The following is a 27,185-nucleotide window of genomic DNA, read 5'->3' as shown; positions in this document are numbered from 1 at the left end:
CAAGATAACGTACAGTACCCGTATCCCAACGAATACCAGCATACTGCGATGGAGTGACTCCCCACTGACCAAAGTCCTCAGGACTTATCAAAATTAACGGATGCACCAGTAACTGAACAAAATGATTGCATTAGACACATTACTTCCTTTTCACTGTCCTTACCTGAACATATGCAACGTCATCGGCATAAACAAGGACTTCTACGGATGATGTGCTATAACTGAAACTTATGACCGTATCCTGAGTAATGACACTGAGACACAAGGGTTCGAGATAAAGAGCAAAAAAATTCGGCAGATCCCACGTACCGTGCGAATCGATGTTATTTGAAGCATGCGGCTGGAAGGTGACTGTGACATAATTTTTGTTACTGAGCGAAACGCTATAAAATGACGATTTAGATCTATAAATTTTATACGCACACATATATGCTGAAGAGCCGCATATGTGTTATTTAACCAGTTGTTTATACAGTTGGGTAACGATGGCAACGGCAACGTGGGTAATACCAACACCAGAAGCGGTAAGCTGATATGTAGTGTTTATACTTGTCCCTAATGATGGAGAATGCACGCACGTTTCACGAACCCGTGTGCATGTGTGGAAGAGGTTCTTGACAGTTCTTGAACAATATCATCATCACCGTGGTCAGTGAGCACCAGCAGCTAGTCATGACTTGCTATTGGATCCGGTCGTGATCGCGGTGACGAGGGGTCTCCATGTAGTGAAGTATGAGGTATAGTACAGTTGTTGGAAATCGTGGATGCCTCGGTCATTTCGTCGACAAATTGCATGTTGATAGAGCCAGCGACATGTCGGAACCTGAAGCCACCCTTCGTGTTGGTATAGGCCGTCGAGGCTGGTAGGCCTGGATGGTGCTACATAGACCAACATCATTGGATGGCGCTTGTATTCGTAGACTACATGGGCGTATGTGGCCTACGTAGCCTAGTCTACAAAGCGGCTGTCAATCAATCTGGCATCATCATCGGCCAGCATGCGGCCATCGCGCAGCCTCGAAAGAAATGAAGAGGACACTGCATCGTTCTGGCGGATTAAGCGCACTTTACGGTGCGATGATGTGAATCGCATAAGTAACGCTAGTTAATGTATTCCTCCGGGGTCGAGCAATGCTTCAATATAGCTTGCTGAATCATAGGAAAACAAATGTAATGTTTATTAGACTGCTATAAAAGCGGAGCCAACGCTGGAACCACAGACGTTAATCTGATATGACGCCTGTATCGTAGGAGTACACATCGTAGGAGTATCATGTAGTGTTTATTGCTTTCTTGAAAAATAAATCGCCAGCACCATAACCACAGTTGACGTTGCACCGTCATTACGCCTGCATAGGCTGTTTTTCCAAACCAGTTTTTAGACCTGGCGTGGCTCTGTGGTAGAATACCTGATTGCCACGCAGAATGCTTGTGTTTGATTCCTGCTGGGATCCTAATTTTCACTCTCTCCATTCGTCGGGTCAACGCTGCCGATGTCGGTTTTAGGGGCGAAGCTCCTTATGGCGTGGGTCTGTCCATCCTCCGTTGGTTTGTTTGTTTGTTGGTAGTAGCAACCTCTAGTTCGTGAGAAGCGAGCGTTCTGGTATGCAGTAGAAAAAGAAGACGACGTTGACGAGTGAGACTCTTGTTGCGTGTTCGCCTGTGTGACGTTCTTTCTTCTTTACTACGTCTCGTGTTTTCAACGACGCCCGAAGACCACATTTGAGAAGTAACGCGCAATGCTGAACGAATTTCAACGTCTAGACTAACATCGACTACCCACGTTGACGCAGCGGTACCTCCGATCCTGCAAGAAGACGTTGACTCTACCAACGAGTTTACCATTGCCCTCCTCAACGTTCGATCTTTGCATGCCCACGTAGACGATGTGGAACGGGACCTCATACTTACTGCGGTGGACGTTCTCTGTCTTACCGAGACGTGGAACGCCAAAAGACCGTATGTCAAAGGATACGTTTCAGTCGTGTGCATCGATGATGCAGAGCGTCCTGCAGGTGGTGTGGCCGTATACGTCAAACAAACAGAAAAGGCACAAGATCTGATACTACTACCAACGACAGAGAGCCACAACGGTGAATATGCTGCCATCGATTTTGACGGATGCATCATCATGACCATGCACCTTGCACCCAATTTGTCGAGTGGGAATATCAAGACATTCATTGACACGGCATTGTGTAAATATGACAAGTACAATAATAGACCACTTGTGTTAGTTGGTGACCTGGATGTCGATATTACTGAAAAGAACAATGAGTGGTTAATACAACATATGGCAGCCAAATATGCTTTCACGTGCACGTCCTTTGATCATATGAAACAAACGACCATCCGAGGGACGTGTATAGACCTGGTATTTTCAAATTTCCAGTTGCCACCCGTACAGGAACCGCTGTGCTTTCATTTCACGGACCATAAAGCCGTGCTAATGAAGGGACAACGCAACCCAAGCATCATCTAATTAAGAAAAATAAAAGTTTGATGTTTGTAATATACACACACTGTTTCCCACTCTTTATATGATGATTGATGGGGCGTTACACAGAAGATTCACGGTTTACCGATGATTCCCTCCGGAGCATCGCCCCACTCATCATCATTCACCACGTGGATATGCTGTGAATTTTTCTTAACGCTCTCGCATTTAGGTTACCAATGTCTGTTCTCGCCGTTCCTGGGTAGATATAAACTGTCAGTCACCTGTGGCGTATACCCGTACACCGCGGCACGTGGTAAACGGGTATGTGCCACACGTGTCTGGAGGAGAGGGTTTGACGACGTATGCGACAGGATTTTCACGTTATTCATGTCATGGCCCGACAGTCATATTCGTCAAATCCCCTTACCCTCCCATGCCATTGTTGGTCTACACCAAGTTGAGGAGGCGATCATGAGAGCACCCAGACGTAGGCGGCTAGATAGATAGATAGATAGATAGATAGATAGATAGATAGATAGATAGATAGATAGATAGATAGATAGATAGATAGATAGATAGATAGATAGATAGAAGCGCTCAAAGTGCCAGAGGTTCGTTAAGAAATGCTTCGCATTTAAAAGTCGGTGACAGGGTACATCCTTGCCTCCCAGAGGAGCGAATATGAATAGGAGCTGAGAGGGAACCATTTACGATCAGGTTAGTGTTGCCACTGTTGTAGCACATCCTGGTCCCTTTGAGCAGAATGTTCCCAGTATTGACATGACTAAGAAGTTCTAAAAGGAAATCATGGCTCACTCTATAAAAGCTTTAGCCAAACCTAGTTGAATTAAAGCAATCTGGTAATAGCTGTCTGACACACGCGCTCAAGAATTGAACGGGCGATGTGCGCCCTCCGATCACACATGTGCGATGCTCTCCGACTAGATAACTGACGACAGATTGCAGCCCATTTGCTAGAAATCTTATACTCAATATGGCATAATGATATCGATTGGTATCCACCAGTCTGTTTTTTGACACCCACTGAGTCACCTTTCGGAATGAGTATGGTATGACCATTATAAAATGTTGGCGGTAGCATGTTAACTTTGAAACCATATTGCCACGTGCGTTTCTTACTATTACTTTTGCTGCATTCGGTTTTCGCTCACAAAGACTGTCAGCAACGCTCAGCGCAAACCACGCCTCATTGTTCGAGAAGCTTCGCGATTATTGTAGATCGTTTTGTCAAGATTGCGCGCAAGACGCAAACACTCGAGCTTATTCTAGAGCTTGCGCGACAACCAGCGATAACGCTGGAATATTCGACGGCACATGTATAAATGCCGACGCGCTTCACCGCTTGTCAATTTATCCACGACCGACGCCGCTATCAGTGTTCAGTGTGTATCGCTGTATGACTCCGTTTCCCGGCCACAGGTTCGGCCAAATAAAGAGTTTCTTCTTAGACACGCCGCCTGCTGCCTTCGTCGCCGTCACGATGCCGTGACAATATATAGTTACGAACCTCCAAGAGAATTGGGGATAACTTTTGAAACTGCTTATAACTTCAACTCAGCTGTGAGACCATCCGGACGAGGTGTTTTTTGTTCTTGTAGATTTTTCCCGGCGAAAGCAATTTCTTCAAGAGAGATATGTGCTTCTAACGTTGATTTATTTTCCTCTTTTATTCTAGGCAAAATATTTATAAGAATCGAAACGGCATCACGATGTCCAGTGACTATCGGTATACGAAAAGTGAAGTGTAATGCCAGTGTTGTATTACAACACTGGCACGCTACGAACTGAAGACCCGGGGACGTCAAGAGCATCGGGCGATTTCGCCGAAAACCCCGCCCATCGTATCGCCATTACAAGAAGGCCGCTTCGACAAAAGCCAGAATTACAAATGGCAGACAGTAAAAAAGTGCCTATTCGGAAAATGTCCGAGCTGAAAAAATTCCAAGACGAGGGTCGTTGGGCAGATTGCGTTCACTCGATGCTTATAACCGCGCTTTATTGCTTTCTTTAAATGGCGAATTGCGGCAGAAAGTCATTGTACTATGTCCGAACGCGGTCCTAAAATGACACATCGAGAATAACCTATGTTACACAACGTGGTAGATCGGGCCTGAGCACGGAGTGCTTACGGTGTTTCATGTCAACCAAGCGGTTTCAGATAGCTGAAAATTCGCGGTATAAAGAGCGAGCATTTCTGTCCTTGAATATACGGTAACTGCTTCCGTGACCAAAATATACGTGAAGCACTAGAGAACGGGCGAACTATAAACATGGACAAGTAGGCGCGCTCTGCGATACTTGCATGTAATTCTTGCGGGTCCCCCAGCTGAGTCTACACATGCCTTGCCCCAGCTAAGTCTCGCCAGAGTTTAAAAATGTGCCGACGCACTTTATGACGGCGCGACCAAATGCATGTTGCTAGCTATTGCATGGAGTAAGTCCCATTATTTATTGTGTTTCCGCTTAATTCTTTTTCGTACAATACTGGAGACCAAGCAGGAGAGGGTGAACATGATACGACATACAAAAAATCAAAAATGAGCAAGGGCGATGTGGATGGTAATTAATTCCACTGTTGCTTAATTAGGCAACATAAATTAACTAAATTCCTAAACAAACGCAACAGGACAAAAAATTAGAATTACAAAGTTGAGGATCGGTTTGCAAAACGCCCGATTAGATAGTTTCTAACTTTCTATCTATACACTCTCATTCAAGTCCCGTATAACGTCCGGCACATAAACGGCTCATTTTTATTGCACCACAAGGTACTCCATATAAGCGGCCCTTCAATCGCCATTAAGCGTGACAAATTCTGCGGTGACGGGCTGGGCCCGCTATATGCGGCCGCGAGCGGACGCAACGCTTATATGGAGCCCGGTATTATTGACGCGAAAATGTCTCGAGCGAACGCAACGCTTATACAGGGCCCGTTGTTTTATGCGGGAAATTGAGATCGGCGCCGCGGCGAGAAGCGAGAGGGAAACTTATAGCAAAAGCGCCGAGCCAGCGTGCTCAAGGCTCGAAGTCCGCGTTGACGTCGTGTAGTGTTTCCTGTGTTGGCGCCGAATGCGGCCGGTGAACTCGAGATACAGCCAGCGCCTCCCTGACCTTGGGCGATGGTATCTGATTACGTGAGAAGCACGCGTGTCGGAAATACAGCGGCCGTGCCGAGTTACGTCAGTCGCCTCTGTTGCCTCGTTCGCCTCGCAACGTTTTTGTTTAAAGTATAAAAGTTGGTATTGTAGACGTGCCATTGTTTCTGTTTACTCGTGAATACGCAAAATTATCACGCAAACAACGCCCGCGACGTCTACAAACTCAACGTGCGAAGGAAGTTTTCACCTTTGATCGCGTTCTCTCCCTGCTCACGCTGCTGACTTATTCGCCCTACAGTTCTCTCTCCCATGCGCGTCGAGCGGTGTCCGTCTCTTTTGCGCCCGCTCCTTGCGTGGTCTCTCTGTTTTCGTTGAGAATTCGGTCCCGCGATCGTCTTGGCGTGCTTCAACGTTTCGGCACTGCCGATCAGGCCCAGCTGCGTGGGAGGTACACCTCGACCGACGTCAAAGGCATTCAGAGAGGCGCGTGCAGTTATGATGGCACGTGTGAGTGCAAAGTGTGTTAGTGCGATGTGAGTGCGAGTGCATCAGATTGCTCGCGTACAGCCGCCAGCCAGGGGAACCAGGCGTGCCACATCAAGTTGCCTGGTGCTCCTACTGCGGGCACTTCCCCGTGAACTATGCACGACTGGGTGAGGCACTTTTCTTGTGTTTGACCGTACATTACATAAATGACGCTACCTACCCGTCTGCTTTCGCCCAAACATTGTGACTAGTTCAAAGTTTGCTGCACAAGGAAGAGAGTTTTCCACGTTGCTGGACAAGTAGTAAACTGCTGAAGATTCTCGACCAGCTCAAGGACAACGACTAACTTATGTTCTTTTTTTGTGCAGTTTTATTTCGTTTGTGTGTTTTTGTTACATTGTTACGCTGGGTAGATAAGGCTGCTGGCTAGCTGAATTTTCACGAACTTTAGAGACATTTAAGTTTGTTTTATGTTCATGCACTTTTCAATGCTCTTCCTTTTGAGGATACCTGAGCAGCAGGTACACTAGCATTGGAATCTGTGGCAGGCATCATGTGCAATAATAACTGTATGTGTGTGTGTGTGTGTATGTGTCCATATGTACACATTCATTTTTCATTTTGTTAGATTTCCTCGGAGTATCACATACACAGTGATCGTATTATTTCTGATGCATGTACTATGAGAAGTCCTATTTATTAGGGCATTATATTAGTATATCACTTGTCGTTCATGCACAGCTGATACCCATGTTTTGAATTTTATTAGCCACTACATACAGAGAAGCTGCGTCCTCAAACTTCAGGCCTACTAATATAGAGGGTATCTAGTTTAGTCATACATTTGTGATAAATCATAGTACCTACGTGCACTACACAGCTCATGATATAGAACAGAATTTTTTTCACTGTGTATTCTACTCATATATTGCAAATTAAGTGCCAGAAACAGGCAGGAAGCACACCTCAAGCCCTTCGTCTGTTTCCAAGGCTACATATATGACGTCGATCAAGGCCCACTTACTTGCAATACTTCTTTGTTACTCTAGTCAGTTTTGTGTTATCTTATTGTGTTTAAGTAATTTATTATAATTGAAGGCATTTAGGTAGCTGCATTTATGGGGTGCAATTTTCCATGTATGTATTGACCTGCACTCTGCAGGAAAGTAGAGTTTTTTCTACGTATAGGCGTGCTGAAACTCAAGCAAAGTCATTATCAATTAATTCTAGTCAGATGAGAAGGCCTGACACGTGGAGGAAGGAAAAACTAAGGAGAGGCCTTATCGTATCCCAATGCATTGCGAAAAGTGTGGCGGAAGTGACGTCAGATTTATGGGGCAAACAAAACAGCAGACGCCCCGCGGCGTGCTCTCCGCGGTGGTTCGCTTCTGCTCGAATCTGTAGCCCCGGCGTAAACTTAGCGCGTATTGTGCGGTTCGCACGCTGTAAAGTGTTGCAAGCAGACGTTTACCAGGCTGTTCGTGCGTGGCAGGCCCGAGCACTGCGTGCTGAAATTCTTCGTGGAGCGTTTTTGTGCAACAGTACAGAAAGTACCGGTACGTGCCGTATTCAAAAACATTCAGCCCCTGCCTCATCGTATTCGAACTCACCTAGCAGTGACTTACGCGTTCTGCTGGGCGTGAGGCCTTTCTTTTCCTTTCTCGTAGCCCGATTTCCAGACCTATTGCCCGATTAGCGGTTCTTTGTTCGTGTATATGGAGTAAGCGTAGTAGCTATTCGGCGCAACGCCAACCTATAGTTGACGTAACTTCACGTCGAAAAGAGGACACCGCTGTATTATATATGCGATCGTGCACGTAAAGTTTGTAATTCCAGTGCGCACACAACACAAGCACGCAGCGAGCGCTCACCGCACAATACATACATCACGTAGTCCGATAACAACAACAAAAGTTTATTGCCCTTTCGTTTGAACGACACAGCCTCTAAAACGTACGATGCCTTCAGCGCATGGTATGTACGGCGCGTCAGATGCCAAAAACAAAATTTCACGTGTGTTTCGAGTTGACAGAATGAGTAACAAGCAACAGAGCGCACACCGAGAGCTTCGCGCGCAAGTACCATGCCTTAGTGATCAGTAATGAAGCGAACGTATACGTACACATGAACAGTGACACCCGGTACTGTCCGCAGTGCACGCGATTTGCACAGGGTATACGCAACAACTGGGCATTGCGTAGCTTTCTTAAAGAACACACAGAAAAAGCAGCATGCGTGAATCGACTACACCGCTTGCACGGCGAAAAACAAACAAACATGTAAACAAAAAAAGGCTGCAAAGTTTCGCGATGCGCGCATGCGCTTTCAAACGTCGCGACGGAAATCGCGAAATGTTTCGCTGCGCCTTCGCTAGGAGGCGATGCGCGTGTTTGCGATGTGGAGGCTTCACGAATGTGACGTCAGGGCCTCTCCTTAGTATTCCTTCCTCCATGGCCGGACACCCCTAAAGCGTAGAAAAAGAACAATTGTTCTGTTCAATTATTTGATCACCTCTTTCGCAGTTGTTTTTTTTTACCTTGTTTCTGTAAAAGTGTAAGATTCACTTATTAGTTTACAAACGCTGTATTGGTGTATACATTGTTGCACAGTTTTGTTTGTAATTGAAAATAAAATATGTCAAACTACAAAAGTGTGCACTGTGTGTTCAGGCTTACTGACTGCGCAAATAGGGGTAAGTCATGCTGTTTGGAAAAAAAACTAGTTAAGTTATGCAAAATATTTATAGCTGTTACTGTCTAGAGAAGCACACAGGTGACTTGTGAGATCACAGGGCCAGTGATAAGATGCATGAATAAAGCATTGCAGAATGCATCAGTCCATGCATGCAGATATGGTACCGAGAGTGGCATAGCAATTGGGGTCATTACTGATAAAAAAACCGGTTAGGAATTTCTACTGAAGAGTTTTGAATGCATAAACTATATGTCAGAATGGTACATCCATTACAATGCGGCATTACTGAACATGTAAGACTGTTCATAAAGAAAAATTTTACTGATAACCGATAGGCCACTGACTGCTGCTTGGGACAAAACTGCAAGGAAAGTGCACACGTTGAAGGCCAAATTGCTAAGCTAGCTGGCTAGAAAATAACAAGTGGACTGCCCCTTATTTTTTTTGAAAGGATACGTTCGTGAGATTCAGTTAGCTTAATCTGATCCAATAGCAGCTTTCAAAACCATTTCAGAGAAACTACTGCCGAGATCCTTTAGGGGGCCATTATGTGCACAGGTGCTGAAGTGGAACACGTGGAGGTTGAGAATTGAGCAATAAAGAATATGGCTTATATATTAGGGTGATTTTATTTTTACATTCATTATTTTGTTCACACAAGGTCATATTACTCCTACAACAGAGTATATAGGTGAGAAACTCTTATGATGCATCCTATTGTATATGTATTGAAGCGTGTGCTCTGCATGTGAGAAAGACAATGGGGACATCAATGAATATCAATGTCTAGTGGGTCTTTGGGATTTCGCCGAAGACATCATGTTTGTTCTTCATGATGAACCGGCAGTGCAACCACACACGGACATAGGAAAGAAGGAACACAACAGAGTGCTGTGTTTCGTGTACCTTTCCTCTGTCCGTGTGTGGTTGTGCTGCTGGTTCATCATGGAGGACAACCAACTAGTCCAAGTTTCAGCCTTGTTAGAAATGTTTGCGCCTGCCGTTTTTTTGTGTCAACAAGCTGTCCTACTCTTGTAGAACTTTTCACTGTCTTGTGTTTGCGTTGTGCCGTGACAATGTTCTCTATATTTTCTCTCATGGCTCTGCATCTCATTGTTCTGCTCAGTGTGCAGCTGCGCAGCAGCATAACATGTTTCTTCATTCACCCAATGCACTAAATACTGGCATGGGTACTCGAAGAAATGGCACAAAATGTAAGAACAATTAGCGTTGCCAGATGAAAACCTAAATGCCACAGTTCTACAGTAATGGGTGAAGGGAAAGGCTTGGAGCACAGAATGGAAATAAGCGACCCATGCATACATAATTAAGTGCCAGGCTGGCACAGTGATGCATTTGGATACAATGTCTAACTTACTGCAAAGATATGTCTCAACACTGCAAGGGAAAGGTCATGTTTTGAAATGATGCCAGAAAAAGAACAAATACATTTCAGGTCTCAACATTTAGTGAAGGACAAATCTAGTACTGTATGCCAATACCCTTCATGTGGCACGACGTCTGACAGATGGTGTGCCGTGGTAACTGCCATGGAAGTGGGCTGCATGTTAAGGATGATATCGAAGAATTGGTCGCTTGGCAAGTTGGTAATTCATGACTACAAAGAACTGCGCGAAATAAACTCGCACAAGGAAGACGCTTGTCCGTGCGTCTCCTTGTGCCAGTTTATTTCGCGCATTTCTTTGTAAAAAAGAATAATAGCTGCACATGCATTTAGACGTGTATGTCTGCATGCTTATGTGAGCGCTATATGAGCTGCTAACTCTGAAAAAGAGCTGCAACACTTGCGCTTCAACTACTACAGAATGTTTTTGTGTATAGCTAGTGTTTGTACTGGCAATAAATCTTGAATTCTCAAGCATTAGCTGCTGTACTAGCCAAAGCTAAGGATGTTGCATGACAGCTGATATTTAAATAAAGGTGCACGTAAAGCTACATGGTATGGAACAGGGGCGTAGCCAAGGGGGGTTGGGGGGCTCTACCTCCCCCCCCCCCCGAAAATTTTCAATTTTGCTTGTGTATATATACACACAGACATACAAACGCATGCACAAACATACATAAAGCATGGTTGACTCCCCCCCCCCCACCCCGCCCCGAAAAAAATTGCTGGCTACGCCCCTGGTATCGAACATGAGGGATGTTGACTGGGACATCTAAAGCTCAACATTTATGGGTGTGCTATTAGTGTGAAAGCATGCTCTTTATTGCAGCTGTTATTTGCAATTATGACACCTATTGAGTATAAGAATTGTTCCTCTATATCTACTATTTAGTAATATACGTTTACATGTCGTGTCCCATGATCCGAATCAAGCAGGATGCTACTGACTGCACATTTTTAAGACAGGTGAATATTTATTCCTAGAAGTCAAGATTACTGCCCCAGTTCAGCCACTTTTAGCATTTTGCTAGTTTATACATTAAAGCGTCGTTAAGCTGAAAGCATACTCGACTGCATGACGCCGAGTGAAGTAGTACTGGCCCTTCCCACGAAACACAAAACCTCTAAAAAACTTCTTGAAACGACTGAAAAGGTATGCAGACATCTAGGTATATTATGCAACGTTGAATAAACGTTTTTCACAAGAAGTTTTTTAGAAGACGTTGAAAAAACGTTTTTTACAAGAAGTCTTTTTAAAACGTTTAGTGAACATTTTTTTCTAGAGCTTTTGCCATTAAAATGCGCACATATGAACTTCGGTCGCTCCTATACGTTCGTAATCGCAAATATTGGTCGCCTGAACCGCATGCGCAATAAAAAGAAAGGGTAGCGCGTTTATATTTCTCCCCATTTTAACATGTGAAGATCGGTAAACCAAATTTTCCCATCTTTTAGCCCACCATGCACGTGAAGGATACAAAATCATTCGCCGAACATCGATCACCATCGCTTAATTGATGAAATAAAATGTGATACAATGTATGGGCAGTATGGGGACCGAGAGTGCCCCCGGACCCTTCGAGCGTCATCTCCAGTTCGTTCGCGCGCAGACCATGCTTGCCGAGGCGCGTTCCTAGCGAGGGCGGAAGAAAAGCGTCTTTTCCTCACCCTCCCGCCGTCGAGAGGCGAGACATGGCCTCAGAGATAGCGGGCGCGTCCCCTATCTCGGAGGCCATGGTCGAGACATGTCGCCACCCATGGTCGCCATTGGTCGCCACACACTTCGTCATTCTACGTCATCGTGTCGTGCCCTCTCATTGGCCGCCCGTGACGCCGCTCTGGCGCTCTCGCCGCTCTCGCTCTTATCTCGCTCTCTTTCCACCGAAGCCGCCGACGATAACTGCGCAGTATAGTTTCAAGCGTTTCAAGTTGAATATCCTTTCTCCGTCTTTTCGGAATGTGCTTCTTGTTCGTCCTGCTATTTTTTCGTGTCAAAACTCCAGGACCTCATTGTCTTCCAGACACCCAACAGACGTAAGTGTCATTTTTAGCTTTCCGCGCGAAAGGGTCTGCCATGGAAAGAAAAAAGAAAGCTATCGGCTCCCTATCGCGTCGGCAAAAACATCGCCGACTTCAAGCTGCAGTTGAGCCGCTTTTTCGCCAGACCGCCTCGATGCAAAATAATGAAAGCTAGTAACTTTTCAGCACAAAACTCAACTACTGAAAGCGTAGATAATGCCTGCCTGGTTACAATCTGTGTTGAGGGTGATGAATGTGGAAGTGCGTCACCTGAACCCGCCGACAGGTCACCTGAACGAATTATACATGAGAGCGCCAGCTGATGCCCGTGTTCAAGTAACTTTGCTGTGAGGCCTTAGAAGGATGTGCAGAAGGCGTCAAAACATATGCTTCGAAAATGTTCCGATTTGTCATAATTTTTGAAAGACATGGGGTAAGCTGTTGCACGCACATGCTTGGCTGACTTCATTGTGCCATTTGCGTGCAGGATGAAAATAAAGCTCTGAGTATTGCCGAAACCACGACACGATTATGATGGCCACCGTTGTGGAGGAACTCGTTGATTTTGCTTACCCGGGATTCTGAAACATACCTAAATTTAAGCGCATTGTGTGGGCAGCAACTGTTCAGCTGCACTTTCCTTTGGCTGTTACAAGTTTTCTACTGTTAACTAGGTTTTGCTGTTGTGCTTGTGTGTATCTGTGGTTGAAATTTCTAAAGTATCTTGTTTTCTGTACTCATAAGTGACCTCAACACACTTGGTAAAAATTTTTAGCACATAAGCAACACAAAGCCGAAAAGGGACAATCTGTGCACTAACTTTAAAAAAAATGGTTTATTGCACACGAGGCACTTGTAGACAATGGGGTGGTGCCCTCAAGCTTAACCAAGGTGCCATGCAGAGAGATGTCTTCTTCCGCTTTATTTTAGCAAAATATACGGCATACTGATCACTTCGCGAACTACTCCATGTTCAAGAAAGTGCTTCATTCGAGAAGGACAGTCGAGGAGTGCTAACAAAATTGATACCCCCTATTGCAATTTTTGCAGCTTCTATTATCAACTTCGTTAGTTCAACTGTATTAGCTGATAAAACATATGTGTTCTGAAAGAAAGGTTCCCACTCACATGCTCTACACTGTAACGCCAGACATCCATCGTGTTTACAAGATTACAATGCTGTCTTATAAATGCCATTGTATGTACCGCAACTAGGCAGGACAACAGAAAGGAACAGACGAACACTGTTGTCCTGTCTAGTTGCGCTACTTACGATGGTATTTACTATGTCGAGACACTCACCCAACATTCGCTCGCCTCTTTTAAAAATGCTCTCTTAACCTATCATTCCTGCAGTGGGCCATTTCCCGGCATACTGCTTACCGCATGAAAGAGGTATCTGATAAATGACAGCTTCTCTGCATTCCAGAAACTGTGTCCTATGTTGTTTCTTGCAGGCAGTCGTCGTCTTTGGTGCTTTAGTGCTGATTCTGCAAATCGATTTCAGCTTGCATCTAGCTGAAAAACTACTTGCACATTAGCACGTGATGCCAACCTTTTTATTCTGTACTTGAATAGCGCAACAACTCCACGGAACACATAGCATATTGGAAAGATTCACACACATTACGTCACTCAAACAAAGGTGTTAGTCGCAGAGGTCCCGATTAGGAAGTACCACTCCATTGCTCTAGTCTGCCATTCCAACAGTGATGTTGCTCAAAAAGGAATAGCTGTTGTGCCACACTTGCACGAAATTTTGCACTACATCATAAGGTTGATGTCACTTGCTAATGTACAAATAGTTTTTACGCTCCATGAAAGCTGAAATCGATTTGCAGAATTAGCAGCCAAGCATCGAAGAAGACAACTGCTTGCCAGAAACGACATAGAATGCGGTTTGTGGAATGTGGAGAAACTGTCGCTTATCAGATACCTCTTTCCTGCAGTAAGCAGTATGTCGTGTAAACAAGCAGCTGCATGAATGATAGGTTAATAGAGCATTGTAATCTTGTAAATAAAGCCAATGATGGGTGGCTTGCATTGTCCTGTAGAGCGTGTGGGTGTGAACCTTTCTAGCAGAACTCAAAGGTTTTATCAACCAATAGAGCTTAACTAACGAGATTGATAATACTATAAGCTGCCAAAATCGCAAATATCCGTACCACTTGTGTTAGTACTCTGTCCCTGTCCTTGTCAGATAAAGAATAGACTTTCTGGAATGTGCAGTAGTCTGTGAGTTTATGAGTGTTATGTATATCTAAAAATGAAATGGAAAAAGACAAATCTCGGTGCATTGCGTCTTGGTGCAGTGTGAGTGCCCCGGCATTGTGCAACCGTTTGCCTCGTGTGCAATAAACCATTCTACTGAAAGTTAGTGCACATGTTGTGTCTCCATTTTTGTTCTTGTGTTGGTTATGCGAAAAAATTCTTTGCATGTGCTACCAACTAGGGCGAATTTTTCCCTAAACCAATGTCGCCCTGTGCTACGGTGTTTGTTGTTGTTTAACCAAACTAGCTTCTTGTTTCGTTTTATTTGTTTCTTGGTTATGCTGGTGTAGGTGCATGCTTGACTGAAACATTTTCCTGGCTCATCGTGCCTTTTGTGTGCAGGCTGAAATTAGAATTCCAGGTATTCCCAAAACCACGATATTATTGACACACACCATTGTAGAGGAACTCTAAATTTTGCCTACCCAAGATTCTTTAACATATCTAAATTTACTTCATTGAGACAAAATAAGCCATTGAACTGCTCCTATTGGCGTTTACAAATGTTCGATGATTTAGCAAAGTATTGCTGCTGTGCTCGTGTGTTTGCCAAGACAGCCTTCCGATTTTTGTTGTGCTGATACATGTCTGATTGATTGAGACACGTTGTACTTTACTGTGCCTTTTGCGTGCAGGTTCTTGAACAAAGTCATCAATTCCATTGCTCCAGCCTATGTCAAGTGGCCAACATATTGTTTGGAATTGCTACAATAAAGGTTATGCATGATAACAACATTTGTTGGAATTTCGCATTTACATTTGGAAGCGTGGTATAACGTATTCCATAAAACACAAGTAATGAAAATGGCCCGACATCAAAATGCTTAGATGTGTTGAGAACAATGAAATAAGGCAATGTCATGTCTGAATAAATAGGGCTAACCAATTCTTTGGCCAGAAGAACACCAATTTTGCTGAGATAAAAAATTCTTGAACACAGGGTGTCGCCGGAGCCGCTTCGATTAAGCGGACTTTTCTTCAAGGCTGGAACTTGAAGACAAGTTAGTTTGTCAAAATGTTGGCTCCAGCAACACGCTAGTCAATTCGTTGTATCATGCCAGTGTTTTGCAATCACGTTTTAGCTGTTCACTGTCAAGCGTAATAGGTAAAGGGATGCCTGCGTAATATGGCGTCACATTAATTTCTCGAGCTACTCTAGCGAGCAGGATTGATAATTCAAAAAAGGCAGAAGTTGAGGGGAAGATGGAAGCTTGAAGAGATGAGAAATTCTTCGACAAGGTGTGTCGCTGGAGTCAGCGCTTCGACAAGCAAACTTGTCTTCTTCAAAGCTGTGAATTGACAAGTCTGCTTGTCGAAATGGCTCCAGCGACACCCCATGTCGAAGAATTGGTCATCTCTTCAAGCTTCCATCTTCCCCTAAACTTCTGCCTTTTTTGAATTATCAATCCTGCTCGCTAGAGTAGCTCGAGAAATTAATGTGATGCCATATTACGCAGGCATCCCTTTACCTATTACGCTTGACAGTGAACAGCTAAAACGCGATTGCAAAAGGCTGCATGATGCAACGAATTGACTAGGGCAAGCTCCTCAACAAGCTGGTTTGCATGAAAAATAAATGTCTAAAAAAGCTCTTAAAAAGATCTAGCAAGAAGTTTTTTAGAATTCTTGCAAGCAGTTTTCTAGACTTCTAATAACGTGGCGTTAGCACAGCTACAGGAAGTTTTCAAGCTGCTTACGTCTAAATAACATCTCAACTAAACTTCTAATATACTTTTGGAGTTTCCTTTCTAGATGTTGAGTAGAAGCTTTCTAGCTTTTCTTGTGTTTCGTGGGTTCCCACGAAACACAAAACCTCTAAAAAACTTCTTGAAACGACTAAAAAGGTATGCAGACATCTAGGTATATTATGCAACGTTGAATAAACGTTTTTCACAAGAAGTTTTTTAGAAGACGTTGAAAAAACGTTTTTTACAAGAAGTCTTTTTAAAACGTTTAGTGAACATTTTTTTCTAGAGCTTTTGCCATTAAAATGCGCACATATGAACTTCGGTCACTCGTATACGTTCGTAATCGCAAATATTGGTCGCCTGAACCGCATGCGCAATAAAAACAAAGGGTAGCGGGTTTATATTTCTCCCCATTTTAACATGTGAAGATCGGTAAACCAAATTTTCCAATCTTTTAGCCCACCATGCACGTGAAGGATACAAAATCATTCGCCGAACATCGATCACCATCGCTTAATTGATGAAATAAAATGTGATACAATGTATGGGCAGTATGGGGACCGAGAGTGCCCCCGGACCCTTCGAGCGTCATCTCCAGTTAGTTCGTTCGCGCGCAGACCATGCTTGCTGAGGCGCGCTCCTAGCGAGGGCGGAAGAAAAGCCTCGTTTCCTCTCCACAACCTCGCCTCACCTTCCCGCCGTCGAGAGGCGAGACATGGCCTCCGAGATAGCGGGCACGTCCCCCCATCTCGGAGGCCATGGTCGAGACATGTCGCCACCCATGGTCGCCATTGGTCGCCACACACTTCGTCATTCTACGTCATCGTGTCGTGCCCTCTCATTGGCCGCCCGTGACGCCGCTCTGGCGCTCTCGCCGCTCTCGCTCTTATCTCGCTCCCTTTCCACCGAAGCCGCCGACGATAACTGCGCAGTATAGTGTATAGTTAGCGTTTCAAGTTGAATATCCTTTCTCCGTCTTTTCGGAATGTGCTTCTTGTTCGTCCTGCTATTTTTTTCGTGTCAAAACTCCAGGACCTCATTGTCTTCCAGACACCCAACAGACGTACGTGTCATCTTTAGCTTTCGCGCGAAAGGGTCTGCCATGGAAAGAAAAAAGAAAGCTATCGGCTCCCTATCGCGTCGGCAAAAACATCGCCGACTTCATGCTGCAGTTGAGCCGCTTTTTCGCCAGACCGCCTCGATGCAAAATAATGAAAGTAACTTTTCAGCACGAAACTCAACTACTGAAAGCGTAGATAATGCCTGCCTGGTTACAATCTGTGTTGAGGGTGATGAATGTGGAAGTGCGTCACCTGAAAACACCGACAGGTCAACTGAACGAATTATACATGAGAGCGCCAGCTCATGCCCGTGTTCAAGTAACTTTGCTGTGAGGCCTTAGAAGGATGTGCAGAAGGCGTCAAAACATATGCTTCGAAAATGTTCCGATTTGTCATAATTTTTGAAAGACAGGGTAAGCTGTTGCACGCACATGCTTGGCTGACTTCATTGTGCCATTTGCGTGCAGGATGAAAATAAAGCTCTGAGTGTTGCCGAAACAACGACACGATTGTGATGGCCACCGTTGTGGAGGAACTCGTTGATTTTGCTTACCCGGGATTCTGAAACATACCCAAATTTAAGCGCATTGATATGAACTGTTCAGCTGCACTTTCCTTTGGCTGTTACAAGTTTTCTACTGTTAACTAGGTTTTGCTGTTGTGCTTAATTGTGTGTATCTGTGGTTGAAATTTCTAAAGTATCTTGTTTTCTGTACTCATAAGTGACCTCAACACACTTGGTAAAAATTTTTAGCACATAAGCAACACAAAGCCGAAAAGGGACACACTAACTTTAAAAAAATGGTTTATTGCACACGAGGCACTTGTAGACAATGGGGTGGTGCCCTCAAGCTTAACCAAGGTGCCATGCAGAGATATGTCTTCTTCCGCTTTATTTTAGCAAAATATACGGCATACTGATCACTTCGCGAACTACTCCATGTTCAAGAAAGTCAGTGCTTCATTCGAGAAGGGCAGTAGAGGAGTGCTAACAAAATTGATACCCCCTATTGCAATTTTTGCAGCTTCTATTATCAACTTCGTTAGTTCAACTCTATTAGCTGATGAAACATTTGTGTTCTGAAAGAAAGGTTCCCACTCACATGCTCTACACTGTAACGCGAGACATCCATCGTGTTTACAAGATTACAATGCTGTCGTATAAATGCCATTGTATGTACCGCAACTAGGCAGGACAACAGAAAGGAACAGACGAACACTGTTGTCCTGTCTAGTTGCGCTACTTACGATGGTATTTACTATGTCGAGACACTAACTCACCCAACATTCGCTCCCCTCTTTTAAAGATGCTCTCTTAACCTATCATTCCTGCAGTGGCCCATTTCCCGGCATACTGCTTACCGCATGAAAGAGGTATCTGATAAATGACAGCTTCTCTGCATTCCAGAAACTGTGTCCTACGTTGTTTCTTGCAGGCAGTCGTCGTCTTTGATGCTTGAGTGCTGATTCTGCAAATCGATTTCAGCTTGCATCGAGCTGAAAAACTACTTGCGCATTAGCACGTGATGCCAACCTTTTTATTCTGAACTTGAATAGCGCAACAACTCAACGGAACACATAGCACATTGGAAATATTCACACACAACACGTCACTCAAACAAAGGTGTTAGTCGCAGAGGTCCCGATTAGGAAGCACCGCTCCATTGCTCTAGTCTGCCATTCCAACAGTGATGTTGCTCAAAAAGGAATAGCTGTTGTGCCACACTTGCACGAAATTTTGCACTACATAATAAGGTTGATGTCACTTGCTAATGTACAAATAGTTTTTCCGCTCCATGAAAGCCTAAATCGATTTGCAGAATTAGCAGCCAAGCATCGAAGAAGACAACTGCTTGCCAGAAACGACATAGAATGCGGTTTGTGGAATGTGGAGAAACTGTCGCTTATCAGATACCTCTTTCCTGCAGTAAGCAGTATGTCGTGTAAACAAGCAGCTGCATGAATGATAGGTTAATAGAGCATTGTAATCTTGTAAATAAAGCCAATGATGGGTGGCTTGCATTGTCCTGTAGAGCGTGTGGGTGTGAACCTTTCTAGCAGAACTCAAAGGTTTTATCAACCAATAGAGCTTAACTAACGAGATTGATAATACTATAACCTGCCAAAATCGCAAATATCCGTACCACTTGTGTTAGTACTCTGTCCCTGTCCTTGTCAGATAAAGAATACACTTTCTGGAATGTGCAGTAGTCTGTGAGTTTATGAGTGTTATGTATATCTAAAAATGAAATGGAAAAATACAAATCTCGGTGCATTGCTTCTTGGTGCAGTGTGAGTGCACCGACATTGTGCAACCGTTTGCCTCGTGTGCAATAAACCATTCTACTGAAAGTTAGTGCACATGTTGTGTCTCCATTTTTGTTCTTGTGTTGGTTATGCGAAAAAATTCTTTGCATGTGCTACCAACTAGGGCGAATTTTTCCCTAAACCATTGTCGCCCTGTGCTACGGTGTTTGTTGTCGTTTAACCAAACTAGCTTCTTGTTTCGTTTTATTTGTTTCTTTGTTATGCTGGTGTAGGTGCATGCTTGACTGAAAAATTTTCCTGGCTCATCGTGCCTTTTGTGTGCAGGCTGAAATTAGAATTCCAGGTATTCCCAAAACCACGATATTATTGACACACACCATTGTAGAGGAACTCTAAATTTTGCCTACCCAAGATTCTTTAACATACGTAAATTTACTTCATTGAGACAAAATAAGCCAATGAACTGCTCCTATTGGCGTTTACAAATGTTCGATGATTTAACAAAGTATTGCTGCTGTGCTCGTGTGTTTGCCAAGACAGCCTTCCGATTTTTGTTGTGCTTTTTTGAATTATCAATCCTGCTCGCTAGAGTAGCTCGAGAAATTAATGTGACGCCATATTACGCAGGCATCCCTTTACCTATTACGCTTGACAGTGAACAGCTAAAACGCGATTGCAAAAGGCTGCATGATGCAACGAATTGACTAGGGCAAGCTCCTCAACAAGCTGGTTTGCATGAAAAATAAATGTCTAAAAAAGCTCTTAAAAAGATCTAGCAAGAAGTTTTTTAGAATTCTTGCAAGCAGTTTTCTAGACTTCTAATAACGTGGCGTTAGCACAGCTACAGGAAGTTTTCAAGCTGCTTACGTCTCAATAACATCTTAACTAAACTTCTAATATACTTTTGGAGTTTCCTTTCTAGATGTTTAGTAGAAGTTTTCTAGCTTTTCTTGTGTTTCGTGGGTTGTCGCTCCGATCACATCTCGTAGCCAAGGAAAGAATCACTTTCACTCGTCGACAACGGGTGGAAAACGAAAACAACCTCCAACCTGCCATGTTCCCCAACACAGAGCTTCCACCAGATCGCTCTTCGGCGCTGATATGCGGTCAACTGAGATATGTTGTAGAGCTCAACGTTCATGAACCTTCAAGGTGCAAAACAAGTGCATATTTAATTTGGGGTTGTTATTTAGATTTAACAGCGCCCATTAAATATTAGAATGTATCAAGTTAATCTTTGCATTATTCAGTATAATTGTTGACATGATCCTTCTGAATCCTTCAGGCCACTTCTGACTTTTGAAGAAATAGCATGGTTTTATCCTTGAAAGCTGGATCATATTGTGCCTTCATTCGATTTCAAGCATTGCTAGCTGCTTTTGATGGGACGCTTGGCAGGAAACATATGTTCTAACGGGTGATGCAAGCGATTTCATGCGTGCTCTTTCCGCGCCAGTCATGCACTACGTTTCATCGCTTGTGGAAGCCAAGGGGAGCATCACTTCCAACTGTCAGCAACGAACGAACCACGAGGACGAACAACCTCAGACCCGCCGTCCTCCCCAGCATGACAATTCCACGGCCTCTCTCGTCGGCGCCGTCAGCCTCGAGCTCGGGAGACTGCGTTCTTTTTCTGCGAAGGCTCGTTGTTCTTTCGACTCAACAACAACGTTTCTTTATCGTCTATACATACTCGGAGAGAAATGAGCGCGCCCGTTCTGAAAGCTGGTCCGTCGCCCCGTACGCGCTGCACTACACCAAACCCATCTGTTGCGCGAATAAGCGATAATGTGTTTTAATCCGATTCCCTGAGATGAACCTCTACACAATATATGTCCGTATAAACGCACCGACATCAACGCGGTGCTCGCGAAGGACGTGGGAGACTGTACTTCGCCGAGTGGAGATGAGATCAGCTGACTTCCACCGCCTGTACGGTGTCAAACATCGCAGAAAACTTTTATTGCGATAGCAATTATATGGACAGTCTCGGCTGGATTTTGCCGTCGCCGTCGCCGCCGTCATGCACCGTATATGTATAAGTATGTATATATATATATATATATATATATATATATATATATATATATATAAAGGCCCCAAAGAAAAATAACTCAGAAAAATGCTTCCGAAGCGCGGAATCGAACCAGGTACCTCTCGCTCCGCAGCGAGCGGCGCTATTCACTACGCCACGAAACGCAGATCCTCCACGTAGCTAACGGCGAGCGTTATATACACACCATTTAGCGCTGGACGGACTCAGCGACAGAAGGCGATAATAAGCGTTTCTTCATTACCAGCGAGGTGGCGCTAGTAGCCCGACGGGCGCATTTAAAAGTCGTCGGAGAGCTCGCTCGCTTCTTCTTATGTTTGCGCATGGGAGAAGCTTGCCCTTCCGCTGTCTGCTCGCGCGGTTTTCTCGTGGCGCGGGGTAGAGGAATGTTTCACGCTTTCACCGTGATGTCCGCGCTCATGTTACGGCGCGTACGAATGTCACTCGAGCTCAGGGACGCCGCTAAACGAACAAACAGAAGATGAGCGCGAACTATCAAGTGTCACAGCTCGATACTTGAAGCACGCTAGTTTCCTTCGCTGCTTCGGCCGCCTTTGCAACAGAAGCGCTGTTCAAACTGAGAGTATCCATTGGCGAGCCTCACTTCGTATAGCATTAGTTCCTTGCTATCGCATTCATTGCTTCGCCCTTGCGGCGAAACTGTGACTTTTTTTTTGTACCTCCATGTATCTATAAGCCTCATTTAGTCATACTCCGAGGTACTTGTATTCGCTTACCCTCGGTATTTCTTCGCCTTGTATTGACACCTCCTGATAATTGGGATCATTGAATGCCATCAATCCACATTTTGTTACACGAAATCCTAGTGCTAGAGCTTCACCTTACCTTCTGCATATATCCGCCAGCTTCTGCATATAATCTCCGCTGTCCGCAAATAAGACGATATCTTCAGCCTAAAATAAACCTGGGAGCTGCTGCTCAGTCGTCACGCCGGCCACCTTGTGTGACAGATTAAAACCAATGCGGGTATACCTTCTAGCGCTTTTAGGGGCGAAGCACCTTAGGGTCTCGGCTTGTCGGCGGCGCATTGTCGTCTGCTGTCGCCGCATGCATGGTCGTGACCCATCTGCTTGCATGCATCGTCGTGTCCTGTCCATTGGCTTGAGCGCAAGAGAGGGCGCCATCGCCTCAGCGCTCGCCGTGTGGCGAGAGAGCGAACGGCGCGCGTTGACTATGGAAACGCTCTTTCTGCGATGAACGCTGAACTACCAGCTCGCGAGGAATGAGAACGCGCCCTCGCCCGCGAGAGACAACGCCGACGCATGCAGCGTCTTCTAGCGAGTTTCTTGAAAAAATTACACCATGTCCCGCTAAAGGGGACCATGAGGCGATGCGAAGCCGGAGCACTTGCACTATCGCGTTCCGTTGGCGTTCGTTGGGCATGCTACCGACCTCGCGTCGTGGAACGCGAAGAGGGACGCTACGCGCGTCGTATCTTCCATCTAGCCTGGTCGTTAATTCTCACAGGGTGAGCGGGGAACGCGGTCGACAGGCGGGCGAGAGGGGGGCAGGGTGGGAGAGGAGAGAGAAGCGGAGGGGACGTGCATGCGCTCGAGCTCATCGCGGCGTTGCGCAGGAGAGAATTTCGGCATGTCAAGCCCGCGTTTCAGAGGAAGAGTGGAAAGGGGGAGGGGAGAGGGAAAGTGGAGAGGGGAAGGGGAGAGGGAAAGTGAAGAGGAAAAGGGGAGAGGGAAAGTGGAGAGAGGAGAGGAGAGGGTGAGTGGAGAGGAGGTGTGTGGAGAGGGTATGCGCATGCGCAGTAAGGGTGGTCACGCCGCACACCACCACCACCACCACCACCACCACTACCACCGGATTGAGCTCCGCCTTAAGATACTTCGCATCTAAAAACCGACGGCTCGCGCTGCACAACCGTTCACCGGCCACCCCGTATATATTGCTACGGGCGTTTCTTATTATCACTTTTGCTTTATTCGTTTTTCGCCCAAAAAGACTCTCAGCAACGCTCAGCGCAAACCACGCCTCATGGTTCGAGAGGCTTCGCGATCATTGTAGATCGTTTTGTTAAGGTTGCGCGCAAGACGCGCACACTCGAGCTTATTCTAATTTGCGCTACAGCCAGCGATAATGCTGGAATATTCGACGGCACATGTTTAAATGCCGACGCGCTTCACCGCTTGTCAGTTGATCGACGGTCGACGCTCTGTTCGACGCTATCAGTGTATTGCTGTAGTTTGACCTTCAGTTTCCCGGCCACAAGTTCGGCCAAATAAACAGTTTCATCGCGGACGTGCTGACTGTTGTCTTCGTCGACGTCACGACCACGTGACATCTGGTGGAGGTGCTGCTTCATGATCCGGACGCCACCGCGGACCGCTGACCCAAGCCCAAGCCGCGAAGAAGACGACTCTAAGGACAACCCGGATACTCGAACCAGCCGCCGGCAGAAGGGACTACAACCAGAGTACGGGCTCCTTCCCGAAAACGCCAGGCAGCCGAAGACCGTCACATCGACCGCCGAGACGATGACAGACCCCCTGCCACCTACAACGGTAGTGATGCAACAGCCAAGGGAGCCACCAACTTTCCGTGGATTGTCGTTTGAAGACCCGGAGAGCTGGCTGGAGACGTACGAGCGAGTCGCCGCCTTCAACCACTGGGACACTGAAGAGAAGCTGCGCCACGTCTACTTCTACTTAGAAGACGCCGCGAAGACGTGGTTCGAGAACCATGAATCGAGCCTTCAATCCTGGGACCTTTTTCGGACAACGTTCCTCAATACCTTCGCGAACATCGTCCGCAAGGAAAAGGCCGCTGCTTTGCTGGAGACAAGAGCACAGCTTCCAAATGAGACGGTCACTATCTACACGGAAGAGATGACGCGAGTTCTCCGCCTGGCCGATGCTGCCATGCCCGAGGAAAAAAAGGTCCGCTTCCTTATGCGGGGAGTGAAACAAGACCTCTTTGCAGGATTGGTGCGGAACCCACCAAAAACTGTCACCGAATTTCTAAAGGAGGCTACAACAATTGAAAAATCCCTCGAGATTAGGACGAAGCAATACAACCGCTCAACCCTGTCGACAGGCTACACCGAAGCGCACTCGCTAGGCACCGACGACCTACGGGAAACCATCAGAGCGATAGTGCGGGAGGAGCTGCGCAAGCTGTTGCCTTCAGCGCAGCCTCAAGTGGATTCGATTGCCGACATGGTCCGCGAGGAAATCCAGCAGTCGCTGGGCACCCCCTATGCAGCGCAGTCGCAACTGCAAGCAATGAACTATGCTGCAGCAGCCCGACGCAACGCCCCCGCTCCTCGTCCACGTCAAGACGCCGCGCCGCCGCAGCAGTTCTGCCGGCAGACGCCCCGCCGCCATCACCACCAACGCCCTACCGTCCTCCTGTCGCCCAGCGCTATGCCCCGCGCTACGCCCCAAGGAAGACCGACGTTTGGCGTGCCCCTGACAACCGCCCACTCTGCTACCACTGCGCGGAGGCCGGCCATACGTACCGCCGCTGCCAGTACCGACAGATGGGGTTACGCGGATTCGCCGTCAACGCGCCGCGCCCGCAGCCAGGCGAACGGCCTCGCGACATCGACAACTACCTCACCGGAACTCAGTGGCAGGAACGACGACCTTCCCGCTCGCCGTCGCCCGGCCGCTACATGTCACCGCACCGCCGGCAGTACGCTGGCCCAAACCGGGGCCGGTGGCCTAGCCCGTATCCGGAAAACTAAGGGCAGCAACCGATGGAGGTGCGGTTGCTGAACGACGAAATGCTGAAGATCCTCCGCCGTCGACGACGACGCCGCGACGAAGTTCCTAGCCCCCGCCGCACGCCGAACGATGTCCTCAAGACGAAACTTTGCGACCGGAAGCAGACCTGACGACGCAACGCGGCAACAGCGGTGCAAACCGACGTAGCCGTGACCTGACGCCACGACGTAACCGCAACGCAAGACGGCGGACTAGCGACCTTGAGGTTCTGATCGACGGCCACAACGTCACAGCTCTCGTCGATACTGGAGCCGACTATTCCGTCATCAGTGGGCCGTTCGCCGCAATCTTGAAGAAAGTTAGGGCTGCTTGGGAAGGCCCCGAGATACGGACCGCTGGAGGCCATCTGATAACGCCGATTGGTGTCTGTACGGCGAGAGTCACCATCAATAACCGGACTTATTCTGCGAGCTTCGTAATCTTGCAAAATTGCTCGAGGGATATCATACTTGGCATGGACTTCTTAAACCATCACGGCGCCGTCATCGACCTAAGAACCAAGTCGATAACTCTATCGTCGGAGAAAGCGACACCGCCGGATACGAACCCATGTCAACATGCCCTGAACGTGCTCGAGGATCAAGTCACCATACCTCCTAGATCCAGCATCATAATTCCCGTCGGCACCGAAACGGCTGAATGCATCGAAGGTATCATCGAGAGCGATCAGCGCTTGCTGCTAGACCGTGACATTTGCGTCGCAAGAGGCATTGCTCGGCTGTATGAAGGAAAAGGAAGCGTGATGCTAACGAATTTCAGCCAAGAATACAGACACCTGAGCAGGGGCACAACGATTGCGTACATCGAAAAAATCTTGGCTGTCAGCGATTTGTTTGCCTTTTCAGATTCTGACGAAGCTACAGCGACAACCGCAATGCCTGAGCCATCCTTTGACGTAAACCCAAGCCTTCCCGCCCGTCAACAGCAACAGCTCCGATGCCTTCTGAAGAAATACAAGGACTGTTTCTCGTCGTCATCACGGGTCCGGCAAACGCCCCTTGCTAAACACCGTATCATAACGGAAGAAAATGCTCGACCACTCTGTCAGAGTCCCTACCGGGTTTCGACGCGAGAAAGGGACGCCGTTAAGAAGCAAGTCGACGAAATGCTACGCGACGACATCATCCAGCCGTCCAAGAGTCCGTGGGCGTCTCCCGTAGTGTTAGTGAGGAAGAAGGATGCAACCCTACGTTTCTGCGTCGATTATCGTCGCCTGAACAAAATCACGAAGAAGGACGTGTACCCTCTTCCACGGATAGACGACGCCCTGGATCGACTTCACAACGCGAAGTACTTTTCGTCGATGGACCTCAAGACCGGCTACTGGCAAATCGAAGTCGACGAGAGAGACCGAGAAAAGACGGCCTTTATAACACCAGACGGCCTGTTCGAGTTCAAGGTCATGCCCTTCGGTCTTTGTTCGGCACCTGCGACATTCCAACGTGTTATGGACACAGTGCTGGCTGGCTTGAAGTGGCAGACGTGCCTCGTGTACTTGGACGACGTCGTTGTGTTTGCCCCAAGCTTCGACGAACACCTCCGGCGCCTTGAAGCTGTACTTGAAGCAATCAAGACATCCGGCCTCACCTTGAAGCCTGAAAAGTGCCGCTTCGCGTACGAGGAGCTCTTGTTTTTGGGTCACGTTATCAGCAGCGATGGTGTTCGCCCAGACCCGCGGAAAACAGCTGCCATCGCTGCCTTCCCGCCGCCCACCGACACGAAAGCCGTGCGCCGTTTTCTCGGCTTGTGCGCCTACTACAGGCGCTTCGTCAAGGAATTTTCACGAATAGCCGAGCCGCTAACTCACCTCACGAAGACCGACGTGCCATTCAAGTGGGAAACGGCGCAAATCGAAGCATTTGATGAATACGCCGATACGGAAATCCACACCGACGCAAGCAGCGTAGGACTCGGCGCCGTCCT

This window comes from Rhipicephalus sanguineus, chromosome 1, assembly GCF_013339695.2.
Source record: "Rhipicephalus sanguineus isolate Rsan-2018 chromosome 1, BIME_Rsan_1.4, whole genome shotgun sequence".
Lineage (NCBI taxonomy): Eukaryota > Metazoa > Arthropoda > Arachnida > Ixodida > Ixodidae > Rhipicephalus > Rhipicephalus sanguineus.
The sequence above is the reverse complement of the archived record's forward strand: the minus strand, read 5'-3'. Positions refer to the sequence as shown.